The sequence below is a fragment of the Hyaena hyaena genome, unplaced genomic scaffold, assembly GCF_003009895.1.
Source record: "Hyaena hyaena isolate Hyena2069 unplaced genomic scaffold, ASM300989v1 scaffold_729, whole genome shotgun sequence".
Classification (NCBI taxonomy): Eukaryota; Metazoa; Chordata; class Mammalia; order Carnivora; family Hyaenidae; genus Hyaena; species Hyaena hyaena.
The window spans coordinates 815,020-831,601 of record NW_024081361.1 but is presented as its reverse complement, the minus strand read 5'-3'; the positions used below and the strand labels follow the sequence as shown (position 1 = coordinate 831,601).

The 16,582-nt window shown below is 40.8% G+C and overlaps 1 protein-coding gene across 2 annotated transcripts in view; it reads left to right on the top strand.

The window, feature by feature from the left end:
* Positions 1 to 432: 432 nt before the first annotated feature.
* The window catches only part of GPR1 (G protein-coupled receptor 1), a 44,221-nt gene continuing 28,071 nt past the window's right edge, over positions 433 to 16,582 (top strand). The window contains exons 1-2 of one of the 2 annotated variants that reach the window (XM_039218004.1): positions 433 to 555; positions 10,472 to 10,522. The gene's annotated coding sequence lies outside the window, so the exon portion shown is untranslated. Of the gene's footprint in view, positions 556 to 10,471; positions 10,523 to 16,582 lie in introns of those variants that run through there. The other variant, XM_039218005.1, reaches the window with a different exon arrangement.

The following is a 16,582-nucleotide window of genomic DNA, read 5'->3' as shown; positions in this document are numbered from 1 at the left end:
CTGTCAGAAGCACACTGAAACCCAGTCAGTAAAATCTCTCTCCTAATGAGCCCTACAGTTTGCTGTGCAATTGAAGAGCTCTCCTTTGACATTCTAAGGTTCTTTTCAGTCCAACGTCAGAATGAAATTTAACTTGACTTTTCATAAGCAAAAGCCCACCAAACAAAGGAAGGATTGGTGCCTTCCCATCACTTTTCAGCCTCCGGCACTGCAGCCAATAGCAATGGTTTCCATTCAAAAAACAAACCTCAGTTATACACACATACACGCTGAGAAAAGAATTAATCTGTGCAGTTCGTTCATCGCTTACTTGTTTCCTGGAATACATGATGAATTTTTATGGAGGGTGGTGGAGGAAGGCAAGAACCACATTCAAATGAAACCCAACATCACTCTCTTACAGTGTCATTTCAAAAGCCAGATAAAAGCCAAATGAGGAGGCTGGGAAAGAGTGTACAACGTAGCCGTTCTGAAAACCACCCTCCATTTCATTCTGGAGCGGGGAGGTCACACCCAGGCATCAAAATAGCTTCTCTCCTCAAAGTAAATTAGCTGGTAAGTGCTTTCTTGTTTGTTTTCCTCAGACTGACACATTTGCAGCCAACCTGATGAGGATTTTCTGCAGATGATTTATTTACAAAACAGTATTTTGACTAACTACCAGCTGGCAGACAAGAAAAAAGGACTCCCGATAGTTTAGGAAAAGCTCTATGTGCAGATTCTTATTTTTGGTCCTGTCACAGTGTTTAGGGAAGGTCATAACCAGGTTTGCTACTGCTGCTGCTGATTAAACCTCAAACACCGAAAGAGAGAACATGAGCATGTTGCCGGGGTGAGGGGGTGGGAGGGCGCAAAGAACTTTCAGTAATTTCCTCGGCTTTTACCTAGAAAATTACAGCTCATAAATGTGGATTTTAAGTAGTTGTGACTCAGAAATAATCAAACATCATTTGTGGAAAGGCCACTTAGAGAAAACTAGTGGGAGAAAATGGTGCTCTGAGTTGAAAATTGATTTTACCCTCTTTAACATGACAAGGTAGGGGGGAAGTTCTAAACTGAGCTGTAAATGTGGTTGGTTGGGTTTTTTTCCCCCCTCTCTTTTAAAGATAAATAGCTTGTGGTTCATCTGAACAAACATTTCTTTGTTGTTGCTGCATTTTTGAAATCTCATAATCAATTGCCTGTTAGAATAATTGGTACCTGGGCTCTCCTAATGAAGGACAAATGGCTAAATGCAGGGAAATTGCTGGGAGAAAAGGTTCATCTAACGTGATTATTCTTTTGGGAGGTGGGAGCCAATTGCTTTTTGTCTAATAGTTTATCCTTTCCTCCCAGTGAAAGCTAATGAAAACCAAATGAAAATTTAATAACCTTTACCAGCAATTATTCTTTCAAATTGGCCCTTTTTGCTTAAAACAACTCATCCGCCCAAGCTTCCCCAAACTTGTTGCTTAATGAATCCGCCAGTATTTTGTTTGGTGTGTGGGGGGAAAAAAAGACCAATGGACCTTTCTGTGGGTCTTCAATTAGCCAGTTCAAGTAATTCCTCTGACAATAAATTCTCGTCACGTTTTCACATCTTCCAGACACTAAATGCTTTTTCAGTTTTCTCATGGTCTTTATTTCTGATTTTACCTGAGACTTCAGTCATTCAGTTCGTAACTGAATGCCAAATATTTTCTTTGTTACTTTACCACTAATTGTCATCGGAGATATTTAACTCAATATTCCCTTTTCAAAGGCCACACACTTGGAGATAACCTATGGGAGTAATTTTAAAAGGAGAAAAGCTTTGTGCTCAAAATTCTTTTTTCCAAATTATTTGTAGTTTTTAAAAAATCAGAAGCAATCAAATATCCAATGGTAGGAAGTGAGTAAAGGATTTCTTATATAGCATCTCAGTGAAATATCTTTTAGGAATTAGGAAACCATAATTGGAGGATTATGGAGCATCATGGATGGGTGCTTATAATATTAACAATATTAATAATAATTATGTAAAAAGTAAATGCAGTTGAAAAAACTGAAGAAAATATGAAAATAGTGGTGGTAAGCCAGTAGTGAGCTTATGATGTGCTGATGGTAAACTGATGGTACGTTAGGGAGGGAAAACTTTCTCTCTATTCTCTTATGTTCAATTCTGAAGGCCTGCAAACTAAGCTGACTTAGAGGGGTGTCTGGGTGCTCAGTTGGTTAAGCATCCAACTCCTGGTTTTGGCTCAGGTCATGATCTCATGGTTTGTGGGTTCAAGCCCCACGATGGGCTCTGTGCTGACATCTCAGAGCCTGGAATCTGCTTTGGATTCTGTGTCTCCCTCTCTCTCTGTCCCTCCCCGACTCATGCTCTGTCTCTCTCTCAAAAATAAATACACATTTTTTTTAAAAAGGACAGATAATTAGAATTTGTGTTCATATACCATCTTAATTAGGAAGTTGAGGGAAGGAAATCATAAATTATGATTTCCTAATTTATATACCATCCCTTAATAAAGGAATGGGAAAACAAATGACTTTTTAGAAAGATAACTGGGCCCTTGTCTGTTTAGGTGTGGTGTGGAGACCTCATCTCTGTTAAGGGGTCAGTCTTCCCAGGTTGCTCTCCAAGAGGGTCTTTATGACAACTCATAAAGTTATTTTGGGACCTCAAATGCCTTCTGCTCAAAATAATTTTCAGAGGTGGCTGGGTGGCTCAGTCAGTTAAGCCTCTGACTCTTGATTTCACCTCAGGTCTTGATCACAGCTCAGGTCTTGATCTCAGGGTCGTGAGTTCAAGCCCTGCACTGGGCTCTGCACTGGGCATTGAAGCCTACTTAAAATAATCATAATCATAATCATAATAAAAATAGTAATTTTTATGCTACAGTGGTGCATGCTGGACCTCTTCATGTGATACAGCTCTTTTTTTCCTAAACTTTCACTAATAGTCTATTACTTTTATCACTTAAAAACCTTATCATAATGAAAATTCCTATTTTTTTTCTTCAGCCTTCAATTTTCATGAAAACCACAAAAAAGTTAAATCATTTGATCTCATGGGGGCCTCTTCAGTTCTAATTCACCTGGTTTCTTTGTTGACATTAACTTTAGTTAACAGTTTCTGCCTTACAAAACTTCAAATGAAAGTAGTGAAGTCTGAGTACACTAAAAGCTGATAGTATAAAAATGCAATAGATAGAAAAAAACCAGAACTGGTTAAATGAAGATTACTAACAACATTATCTCTTTTTTTTTAATTTTATTTATTTGTTTTTATTTATTTATTTGGAGAGAGTGTATGTGCGTGCATGCACACGCACAAACTGTGGAGACGCAGAGGGAGAGAAGAATCCCAAGCAGGCCCCACGCTGTCAGCACAGAGCCCGATGCAGGGCACGATCTCACGACTGGGAGATCATGACATGAGACAAAACCATTGGACGCTCAACCAACTGAGCCACCCAGGCACACCTAACAGCATTCCCTGGAATTGGACAGTTTCCAAATATGCTTCAAATCTGTGAGGGCACGTCTTTCACACTTGCTATTTTGATTTTTGCCTGTCACCCCAGAGATCTAATACCAACTATGCTTTTAGCAGGTTCCATGGCTGGAAGCAGAGCAAACCTTTAGGACCTCAGTTTCCTTTTCTCTAAAATAAAATGGATGGGCCAGGTTTCTTCCAGCAGTACAATCCACCTCCCCCTGCGTCCTTTTTAAATCTCTGGCTAAGTCACTGCTCAGTGAGATCTATATAATGGATACCCATCACACACAGTGGATACCTAATAAATATTAATCAAGACAAATCTCTCACTCAAACTGTTTTTTCATATGCTTCAATTATCATAGTATGTTCTGATTATTCCATTGATTCTCAAATACGATGAAAAATGCTCTTCATTGGTAAAGAAAATAGTGCCAGTTGGAACAGAGTATACATGATTCAGGCACCAATGTTTTGTAAGAAATTATACCTTCCTACCATCAGCCTAATTAATATATTAATTGATTAATTGAAATAATATATTAATGATTAATTAGAAGGTGGAAAGGCAGAGGTTAAATAAGACCTGGTTTTGCCTGTGGAAGAGTTTCTGTCTGTGAGGGGAACTGATGGAGAGGGGAGAGCCAACCATCCGATGTGGTCCTCGTTGGCCTCATGGGCTCTTGTTCATTGTTAAAACAGCAATCCACTAGCCCGTGTGAATTTCAGCATATGAAGTGCTGCACACAGCAGCTCTCTGCAGGCCATGTACAAATAAAGACGTGGTTTGTGCTAAAGGAATTCAACAAAGCAAATGAATAAGGTGTGTTAGGACTCTTGAATGGTTTAAATATTCTGTTGTTTTGTCTTACCCGCAGTTTCATCTCCACGTGGAAGAGGGAAGTTAGGGGGCACATGGCTGGCTCGGCTCTTAGGCTACGATCTCGGGGCTGTGAGTTCAAGCCTCGCATTGACTGTAGAGATTACTTTAAAGAAACAAAAATCTTGGGGTGCCTGGGTGGCTCAGTTGGTTAAGCGTCCACCTTCAGCTCAGGTCACGATCTCTTGGTTCGTGGGTTCAAGCTCTGCATCGGGCTCTGTGCTGCCAGCTCAGAGCCTGGAGCCTGTTTCAGATTCTGTGTCTCCCTCTCTCTCTGCCTCTCCCCTGCTCGTGCTGTTTGTCTGCCTCTCAAAAATGTTTAAAAAACATTAAAAAAAAAAAGAATTGTCTATGGCCAACCAATCATCTCGTATAATAACTGAATCAGTTGGGTTTAGTTCTGCCATTTCAAATGTTTGACATAATTGCATATAATAGACCTTACGATTTAACACAACATGATCATTATAAGCACATGCAATATAATCATTCCAGAAGTGTTTGAGGAACACTAGGGGGTGCATCAGGGCTTGGGATGAAGACAGAGTTGCTATGAAAAAGGGAGGACTTCGTGGAGAAGGACTTTGAAAGGAGGTCTGCAACCTGGCAGCTTGGAAAAGAGAGAATTCGAGCCAAGCCTCATAAAATGTGTGTGGTGTTGAATTTTCATTAGGACCACACTTGTCCCTAATGGCATAAAAAATAATTCGTATGTAAAGTTGGATCCCTAGACCTGGAACATAGTGCTTATGGATATGACACCCTTAACTTTTCATAGAACTTTCTCTTTGACAGTTTGTAATGGTGAACTTCTGTTTGAATAGGAAAAAAAAATTATGGTAATGGAGTATTCTGCCTAATTATATCATTAAGAGTTGACATAGATTTGGGGCGCCTGGGTGGCTTAGTCGGTTGAGCGTCCGACTTTCGCTTAGGTCATGATCTCGCGGTTCGTGGGTTCGGGCCCCGCGTCGGGCTCTGTGCTGACTGCCAGCTCAGAGCCTGGAGCCTGTTTCAGTCTGTGACTCCCTCTCTCTCTGACCCTCCCCTGCTCACGCTGTCTCTCTCTCTCTCTCCTAGAAATAAATAAAAAAAAAAAAAAAAAAAAAAAGAGTTGACATAGATTTTAAAAATTAGGTTATTCCCTTTAAAAGTGCTGTTATTTGACTTGACCATTTTTGACCTAACAAAATGGTAGTTTCTTACACTTCAACAGAAAATATGGATTACTAATTTAATAAAAATAGTAGGATACTTATATGTATAATTACTTATTTTGCCTAAATATTTGTTAGTTGTGTGTGTTTATTTATATTTATATAGTTAACTATATTTAATGTTAGGGGCTCCTAGGTGGCTCAGTCCATTAAGCATCTGACTTCGGCTCAGGTCATGATCTCATGGTTTGTGAGTTTGAGCCCTGCATCAGATTCTCTGCTATCAGTGCAGAGCCCACTTCAGATCATCTGTCTTCCTCTCTCTCTACCTGTCTCGAGTGCTCTATCCCTCTCAAAAACAAACAAACATAAAGGATGAGTAAAACATAATCTTTGCCTGTAAGGCTCTCACAGTTTAATAAGGGAGATAAACACATCCACAGATAATCACTATGGACAGGTGGTGCACAGGTTTGAGAAGGAAGTCTCTGAAATCAAACAGACCCAGAAGTCTTGTCTGAGTTTCAACACTATTGCTAAATGCCCAACCTCTCTTTGCCTCATGGAAATAATAATAGTATCTCACAGGGTTGTTGAGAGAATTAAATGTGAAAATGCACGTGAAATGGCTTAACGTTGTGTTAGTACTTCCCAAGTGTGCAGAAAATGTTAGGCATTACTGTAATGTGTTAAATGGTATTATATAAATAGGTGTGCCTGGTATTTGCGTCCTTTTGCATGTGGTTAGGTGAACTGATTTTATTTATTTTTTATTTACCTGTTCTTTTTTTTTTTTAAGATTTTTATCTTTAAGTTCTCTATACCCTACATGATGCTCGAACTCACAACCCCAAGACCAAGAGTTGCACACTCCACTGGTGGAACCAGCCAGGTGCCCCCGGGTGACCTGGTTTTAATTAGGAGTTACTCATGAAATAGTAAGCTAGTTTGCTTTTGTAAGATTTTAGAGGAAAATTTCGTCACCTTTCCCTGGAAGTAAGACCCATTGTCAACTGAAAGTCCTTGTCTAATTAAGTGGCTGAACAGATTTAACACATCCTTCAGAAGGAGGGAAGCTAGCTTTCCTAAGTACTCAACATTCTTTTAACACCTCTAATAAAAAAGAGGAGCTGAACACAGGAACTAATAATTTGATGACTATCAAGAAATTGAATTCTCGCTTCAAACTCACCTTTGCCTTCTCAGATAAAAATTATTGTTAGTTACTGTCAAGATGCCACTGACATAAATGTCTTCTATCAAAAGTCACTAAGTAGGCTTTTAACCAGGCAATAAATATTATTGAACTCTACTATTTGCCAGGCTCTGAGCTAGGCTCTAGGGATATAAAGGCAAGCAAAGACCACAGCCTATTGGAGGAGGGACATTTATTAAGTATTCGAATATGTAACTAACAATTACAAGTAAAGCATATAGAGCAGTGACCTTCATGGAGACTGAGGGACAGGCTGGTGGTCAGAGAAGAGTTCATTTAGAAGTAACATCTGAAAATAGAGCTGGTGATTTTCTCCTCAATCCAAAACAACCAGCAAGTTCAGGAAATAAAAGCTTAATCAAATCAATTGTTTAGCTACATTATGAAAAATACTAAGTTGATATAAATTATTTACTCTTGGGGCGCCTGGCTGGCTCAGTCAGTTAAGCGTCTGACTCTTGATTTTGGCTCAAATCATGATCTTGTGGTTTGTGAGTTTGAGCCCCATGTCAGACTCCACTCGGATGGTGCGGAGCCTGCTTGAGAGCCTCTCTCTTTCTACTTCTCTCTCTGCCCTTCCCTCAAGCTCTCTCTCTCAAAATAAATTTAAAAAACTAAAAAACAAATAATAAATTATGTACTTTTACCCAATCAGATAACGAATGTTAAACATAACTTTTCTGTTTGATTATCTTTCTGCCCCACATGGGCTTCCATTTCATTAGCCCTGTTCAAATAGCCCTTCACCTCCCGGGTCATTTTCTCGTTATCAACATGCTCACACACAAAATGTGTACTTCAGTATAGTCCTTCACATGCACTAACCAAGAAGATGGGGAAACTTTAGAAGGTAGTAAAATGACGAAGTTCTTCTCACCTTATCTAGGAGAGGGGCCTTGCTCTGGAATGATATTTTATGTATAAACATGGCATTTCTCCATGGTTTGCCTTTGTTTTTTTTTTTGTTTTTGTTTTTGAGAGATTGACTAGGGCAAGATTCAAAACCCCAGCACACACTTAAAATTGATTATATCATAGGAAGGATTATAATATGCCAAGCACTATAAAAAAAGATTTCTTCAGAAGGGTATTGCATCTCCCAGAACACTAGGAGGGGGAGAAAATGATTGTAGAGGGTGTCTGTCCATTTTAAACTTTTATTAAAATATTTACAAGAATCTTCACGTTCTGGGGTGCCCGGCTGACTCAGTCAGAGAAGCATGTGACTCTTGATCTTGGGGTCATGAGTTCGAGCCCCATGTTGGTGTAGACATATTTAAAATAAATAAATAAAATTTAAAAAATACTATTCACATTCATTTATTTCAGCCTCAAATAAACAAAAGCTTGATTTTTAAAACTAGATCTATTTTTTGCCATGTGAAATGTAATCTGCTCAAGTCCACTGAGTGTTCAGTAATTTCCTAAGGAATGACCATTTCTTCCATTTTACATTTTTCTTAAGCAATCGGTAAATAACATATTCATCAAACTTGAGAGAATGCCCCAAAAGAATTTCTTTCGAAAAGCTGGTTTTCTTCTTGCTGAGCCAGATAATTCCTGTGTTTTCTAGCCAGTTGGATGACAGCAAGTCAGTGAGACCACAGCAAGAAGCCCTAGCTATGTTAGACCCGTCTTCAGCACAAGAAATGAACTCATCTACACGAATCATTTGGTGCAAAATAAATAAATTCCTTTGGTAGAACATTATCACAGGATCAGAATGTCCTATTTTGGAAAGGAAGGAATGAGCACAATGTAGTTTTACAGTAACAGCAGGAAAACATTATTTTGTTGCTCACAGTGGTATGTTTCTGCTGATGTTTCCTTAGAATGAAACATAAATCCAAATGTTAGATAAACTAATCCTGAATAATATCAAATGAGCTCTCTGATTACAGCTAGTGATCATTACATTAGCTGGAAGCCTAAGAATTTGCAACCTTTGAACAAAGTCATGTTAGTTATGTGAATTATTTCATGATACACCCCACTTCAAAGATGAATTAATAAAGTAAGATAATAATAATGATATATTGCAATTCTTGGCTATAAACCAGGCATTGCACTACACACATGCATATCCTGTGTATTTTTTTTTTAAGTAAACTCTATACACAACATGGGGCTTGAACTTATGATCTGAAGATCAAAAGCCACATGCTCTCTACCCACTGAGCCAGTCAGGCATCCTTATAATTCTTTTTTTTTTTTAATGTTTATTTATTTATTTATTTATTTATTTTGAGACAGAGCATAAGTGGGGAAGAGCACAGAGAGAGAGAGGAAGAGAGAGACTCCCAAACAGGCTCTGCACTTTCAGCTCAGAGCCTTATGCAGGGCTTGATCCTGTGACTCTGGGATCGTGACCTGAGCCAAAACCAAGAGTTGGACACTCAACCTACTGAGCCACCTAGGGGCCCCTCTTTTTTTTTTTTTTTAAAGTGAACATAATCTCAAGATTATATTGTCTTCATAATAAAACAAATATGACATTTAGAGCTAGATCACTTTCTCCTCTTATCAAAATGCTTGCTTCTCTTAATAGCCAGCATTCTCTTTAAAACACAGCTAGAATCAACACATTCAAGCCTCAGCACTTCTTTGTAATTTTAGCCTTGTTTTGAAAAATCAGTCTGCCTACCTTAGCCTCTCTGCTTCCTGTCACAACGCCGCTTTCCCTGGGCATACAGAGAGTCCTTGCCCTTCTTGTAATGTGGCCCTTTGTGTCACTTTGTGGGACTGGTGCTTGCCACGCTTCTTGCAGAAAGTCTGGCGGGTTTTAGGAATGTTCCCATGTTTGTGAGAGCTCTACCTGCATGGAAAGTATCTTGTTCTAATTCTTTAAACAACCCAACAATGGTTTCTTGGTGGGGTCTCTCCCCAGATCATAGATGGAGAAACAAAGTTGATTGTAATTTAAAAAAAAAATGATGTGGTATGTGTGACCACTGTCTTTGATTTGCCATTATAGGTGAGGAAAAAAAAAAATCTTTTCCTCCTCCCCTTCTAAATTCTCAACCGGGGCCCCCGTGACAAAAGACAGAATATCAAGAGAAAAGCATACGGATTTTTAAATACAAGTTTGGCATAACACAGGAGCCTTCATGAAGAGATGAGGACCCAGGGAAACCGTTATACCTGAGTGTTTTTATACTGTTTGACCAAAAATGAGAACTTCTGAAAATGTTTTAAGATGAAGGGCTATGAGCGGAGAGTAGTAAAGTGAGAGAAACAGCAAAGTTTGTTGTTTGGATTCTTCTCAGAGTCCCTCCTTCCTTGGAGGTAAGGATGCCTTTTCCTCAAGGTCTATGGAGGGCACCTCTCCCACGAGACTCCTATGACCTGCTTCAAGGGAGACTAGGGAGGCCAGAGAGTCCCCCCTAACCCTCCGCCTTCCCAAACTCCTTCAGCTTAAGCTATTCAGTATACCAAAGGGCCATATTTTGGGGTTGCATGTCCTGAACCTTATCAGTTTCTATGTTGGATTGAGAGCAAATGTGCAACAGTACCTTTGATTTGCCGTTATAAGCGAGGAAAAAAAATATCTTTTCCTCCTCCCCTTCTAAATTCTCAACCGGGCCCCCCTGCGACAAAAGACAGAATATCAAGAGAAAAGCATATGGATTTTTAACATCATATATAGTCATCGTAACAGATGACTACGTGGCAGACCCCGAGCTTCACGTGATGGCCTCATTTTATCCCCACAGCTACCCAATCAAGTAGATATTATTATGATCTCTCTTTTACAGATGGAGAAATTGAGGCTTGGAACTTTTGACTGACTTCGCAAGGCCCCACAGGTAGGTAGTAAGTGGAACGGCAATATGAAACCAGGGCCTAGTTTGTCTGACGCCGGGCCCTAGTCCTTAACGACCATAAAATACTGCCCAGAAATGCTTGTGATGGCTTGTGGGTTTCATCAAAGCACACGGTGATGAGGGTCTGGCGGGAAAGAGGGAAGTTTAACAAATGAAGAGACGAAGGGGACAGAGAAAGAAGATAGACATGGAAGACGGGAAAGGAAATCTAGAACTAAAATTCAACTCTCCATAAACACCCTAGATATATTTAGATGTCCTGAGGGACAGTGGGGAGCAAGGGCAGTGACAGATGAGGCCTAACCAGAGTGTCTTTGGGGGCTGCTAGGACTTCTCTTCATCCACCAGTCTTGCACCAGGTAAGTGTCCTCGGGGAGCAAAGGCCTGTGTTCTCCAACTGCAGCGTTGGTCAGGCAATGCGCCACCTCTTACCAATTATTTAGAGTTTAGGGATGGTTAGAGCATGAGCTTGGCTCTCTTCCTCTGTTTGAGTAGCTGCAGCAGCTATTAAAGTGGCCTCAGTCTGACAACAGAAAAAAAGTGAGAGAGAGACAGATAAGAGAAGGCTGCACATATTTAAACAGTGTGTCCGTGTTCTGGCTGTGCAAAGCAGTTCTACCAATCTTGCTTGTGTCTCTTGATTTCAACCATGGTATTAGGCACCTGGCTCCTAACACACCGCCTTTAATTTTTCTTTCATGTTTTTATTTTATTTTTGAGAGAGGAGACAGAGTGCGAGTGGGGGGGAGGGGCAGAGAGAGAGGGAGACAGAATCCAAAGCAGGCTCCAGGCTCTAAGCTGTCAGCACAGAGCCAGATGCGGGAGCTTGACCTCACTAACCACGAGATCATGACTGGAGCCGAAGTCGACGCTCAACCAACTGAGCCACCCAGGCGCCCCTAACACACAGTCTTTAAAGACGACAGATAGGGGTACAGGGAAAAGAGTCTGGGATCTCTAAAGAAAGGATTTGCCTCCACAGTGCCAAACTTGGGGTGCCATTGGAATCCTCTCCTCTGCAGTCACATGTTCCACCACTGAGCCATACCCCCAGAATTCTCTGCTCTGAAGCCCTTCCCCACTTGCCTGGGATTCTACTGAGCCCTCCATTCCTCTGAGGAAGTTTTTCCCCACCTAGATGTTCAGTTCCATCATTATCCTAGGGCTGGGAGGTAAGTGTAGGTCCTGGAAGTTGAGTGGGCCAGAAAGAAACCTCATACACATTTTTTAAGCCCTTACCAGTCGAGCACAGAGCGACACTTTTGGACCAAAGATCTATATCTATTAAAAGATAATTTCTTAAACAGATAAATCATGACTCACATACAAATATAAAATTAACATGTCTCAAAGGTTGAATTTAACTCATTAATGAGTGATAGACTCGGTAAGATGTTACTATGGGTTAAAACGAGAAAATCAGTTTTAACTGATTGGCTGGGTGCCTGGGTGGCTCAGTTGGTTGAGTGCCAGCCTTCAGTTCAGGTCATGATCTCAAGGTTCATGGGTTCAAGCCCCATGTCGGGCTCTGTGCTGACAGTTCAGAGCCTGGAGCCGGCTTCGGATTCTGTGTCACCCTCTCTCTGCCCCTCCCCTGCTCATTCTCTCTCTCTCTCTCAAAAATAAATAAACATAAAAATATTTTTTAAAAAACGAGAAATCAAAGTATCACACATATATAGGCCATCAGGAATGTTGAAATGAATTTAGAAATAGTTGCAAAACTGGCAAAACTGGCCAGGAATTCGCAGGACGATAATTGCATTCTAGGAGGCACAATTCACTCATATTTCTATGGACAAGGATAATTTGTGTTAAGCTGTTGACAACGTGCGCCAACTGTAAAACACTCAGATAAGAACAGGCAGAGAGTACTTGAAAAGACACACCAGATAGGACACTCAGAATCTTTCTTCCCCTTTCAATCCCTCTCACAATTGTTCCTGATAGCCCCTAAATACTGAAGAAATTATGACATTCCTCTTCATATGTAACTCAACATAAAAAAATAAATACTAAACTAAAACTCATAAATTTTGTAGTAAAAGTAAAATAGGGTTTTTTCCAGGATTTTCTTACTGTAAAATTATACATTAATCCTTGGAAGTTAAGCCTTTTTGATGTTTTCCTGCCTTTGCTTTGCTGGTATACTAACTTAGTCTGCTTTTGGAATTATAACTCCGCCTCCAGTAACTTAGCTTTTAGTAAAGTCCTCTTGTAGGCCAATGGATTGCACATTTTCTTTTCTTTTGAGAGAGAGTGTGTGTGAGTGGGAGAGAGGTGGTACAGGTTGAGAGAGAGAGAGATTGAGAGAGAATCTCAAGCAGGCTCCATACTCAGCACAGAGCCCAATTCCAGGCTCGATCTCACGACCTTAGGATCATCACCTGAGTCGAAATCAAGTCCGACACTCAAAAGAGCCACCCAGGCATCCCTAGGCTGAGTATTTTCTAATGAAATAGATCAAAGAAGAAAATGGAAGAAACATTCTGTAGTACAATTACCGTAAACAGGTAAAATATCTGAAATAAAACCCAACCATGAATCATATTTTTCCGGACACCTACATACCACAAATCATGTCTCACAGTATACTTCTGTATTAAGACCACTGTACTGATTTTAATTCTGATATTCCACTTCAATGTGTCCAGAGGTTTAGGAGTGTATATGTGTGTGTGTGTGTGTGTGTGTGCTTTTTAGTATAGTTTATTGTCAAGTTGGTTTCAGTGTGTGTGGTTTTTTTAAGCAGAACGATAAGATGTCCCTTTGAAAACACTTTAGGTATTTGCTGGGTCTGTTAGTTAAAAGGATAAGTTTTCATCATTCAATGTAAAATAATAATTTTAAATTTAATTATAAAACTTAAATAATGTTATATTTAATTATAAATTTAAACAAATTATTATTTTTTTAATGTTTATTTACTTTTGAGAGAGAGAGAAAGAGAGAGGCAGCGTGAGCAAGAAGGAGCAGAGAGAGAGGGAGACGCAGAATCTGAAGCAGGTTCCAGGCTCTGAGCTGTCAGCACAGAGCCGGATGTGGGGCTTGAACTCACGAACCACGAGATCATGACCCAAGCTGAAGTCGGATGCTTAACTGACTGAGCGACCCGGGTGCCCCAACAAATTATTTTAAGTAAGAGTTGCCTCGGGGGCAAGCAGCTTTCTACATTTGAAAATGAGGCAGGAGGGTACTGGGCAGGGTGAGAGAGATGAAAAATTAAAGGCTCAGTTGATACCTTGCTGTTTGCCCCAACTCTGAGCGGGGAGTAGAAATATTAAGTACAGGGGGCGCCTGGGTGGCTTAGTCGGTTGAGCGTCCGACTTTCGCTTAGGTCATGATCTCGCAGTTCGTGGGTTCGAGCCCCGCGTCGGGCTCTGTGCTGACTGCCAGCTCAGAGCCTGGAGCCTGTTTCAGTCTGTCACTCCCTCTCTCTGACCCTCCCCTGCTCACGCTGTCTCTCTCTCTCTCTCCTAGAAATAAATTAAAAAAAATTAAAAAAAAAAAAAAAGAAAGAAATATTAAGTACAGGACAGTCAAGTAAAATATAAAGGGTGCTCCAAAGCAACAGCAGCTTGTGTCTCAGGGTGACACTTGCCAATTGCGACTGAGCCCCCGTTAGCCACCAGCACCGTCAGCAAGCCCCGGTGGTTTACCGCAAGGTCTCGATCATGGGAAGGCTGTTGTTTTGTGGTTAACACTTCCACCCAGCTCCCTGTGGGCAAACATCCAAGCAAGACAAAACCGATGGCCAGGCTACCGCGCTCCATTTCCACATCTGTTTAGGCTCCTCTTGGTTCTTGCTCCAGTCTTGATGTCTGCATTCTGACTCCTGGCTGATCGTCTCCTGCAGCTTTATTTATTTCTGGTCTTACTGACCTACTGAACTAAGCTGTGTTCTCCGACGCGGGGCTTCCCGCAGCCGGCTGACTTCATTCCTCCGCGCGCTGCGGAGCCTCAGCTCTCCGGGATTCAAGTCGCCCCAGTCCTGCGTGGTGAGTTCTCCCCTCCGAGGCCCCCAGCAGCGGCTGCACCTCCTTCCTCAAGGTCCCCGGCTACACTTCATTTCCTAATGGCCTTGCTTTCTGAAGGCTCTGCTGCTCCCTCTAGGAGCCTCGCAGCACTACCTGGCCCTTCCCCGGCCCAGGCTTGTCCAGATGAACTACTTACTTGCTGCAATCATCCCAGCATTCTGATTCTCCCAACTTGCAATAAGAAAGAGAAAGTAAGCAAAACCAGTAGAGCCACACTTAATTTTGACTGTATTGACACAAGTTAGTGGGTTAAAGTATTAAACTATGCCAAAATCATCTTTATTTAAGTTCTTCCTCGCTCGTTCTTTCCACAGATATTTATTGAGCCTATTCCATGTTCTGGGAATTGTTCCTGCAACTAAAGATATAGCAGGGAATTAAAAAAGACAGTTTTGGGGCGCCTGGGTGGCTCAGTTGGTTGAATGTCTGACTCTTGATTTCAGCTCAGGTCATGATCTAGCGGTTTTGTGGGCTCGAGCCCCGCATCGGGTTCCACACTGACAGCTTGGAGGCTGCTTGAGGTTCTCTCTCCCTCTCTCTCTGTCCTTCCCCTACTCACACTCTCTGTCTCTCTCAAAATAAATAAACTCAAAAAAGAAAAAATGACAGTTTTCGTACTCAGAGCTGACACTGTATATCTAATGGAATTTCATTGAGTAAAGAGGTAAATAATGATTTAAAGGGTGCTACTTTAGGGATGCTTGGGTGACTCAGTTGGTTGAGTGCTGACTTCGACTCAGGTCATGATCTCACAATTCATGTTCGAGCTCCGCGTCTGGCTCTGTGCTGACAGCTCAGAGCCTGGAGCCTGCTTTGGTTTCTGTGTCTCCCTCTATCTCTCCCCCTCCCCTGCTCATACTCTGTCTCTCAAAAATAAATAAACATTGAAAAACAGTTTTTAAGAGTGCTACTTTAGACAGGGGCATCTAATCGGCATGTGTTCTCTTGTTTAATCATAGATAAAGTAACCATTAAATTTGTGGCTTCTACCTGATATCAGGACATAGTGCTTCAAAAAGTATAGTCTTGCAAGCCTTAAATACTCGAGACATAGCAAATATCCTGGCCTGTATATTTTTTCAGCTATTTATGATGACAAATTTCAAACATTCAGAGAAATTGAAAGAATATGGTGCAGAGAACGATTATATACTTATAATCTAGATTGATGATGAACATTTTGCTGTATCTGGTTGGCCTGTAATTATTTATGTATTTTAAATTTATTATTTGGAGATAATTTCAAGTGTGCAAAGAAGTTGCAAGAAAAATGCAAAGAGTTCTCTCAAATCCCTTTCACCTATTATTAAAATTTTGCTCCATTTGTTTTTATATTCTGTGTACATGTCCATGTAGTTTTTCTGAACCACTTGAGAGGAAGTTGCAGAACTCATGCCCCCTTCTCCTCAGATGTTTTATTATTATTATTTTAATGTTTATTTGTTTTTGAGTGAGAGAGAGAGAAGGAATCAGAGGATCTGAAGGGGGCTCCCAATATGGGGCTAAAACTCGCAAACCGTGAGATCATGACCTGAGCCGAAGTCAGACGGTTAACTGACTGAGCCACCCAGGTGCCTCTACTTATATATTTAGTGTCTATTTCCTAAGACCAAGGACAAACCATTACATACTTACTAATGACAGGAAATTTAAGTTGATGCGATGCTTTTAGCCAGTCTCTAATCCATGTTCCAGTTCTGTCAATTGATGCAATAATGTTCCTTTTGGCCTTTTATTTTTCTCTAGTATAGGATGCAGTCCGGCATCATGTATTACATTTAGTTGCCATGTCTCTTTAGTCTCTTTTAATCTGGAACATTTCCATAGCTTTTCTTTATCTTTGATGACAATGGCATTTTTGAAGAAAACAGAACGTTAAAAAAAAAAAAAAGTTCCGGGGCACCTGGGTGGCTCAGCCGGTTAAGCGTCCGGCTTCGGCTCAGGTCATGATCTCACAGTTTGTGGGTTCGAGCCCCGCGGCGGGCTCTGTGCTGACAGCTCAGAG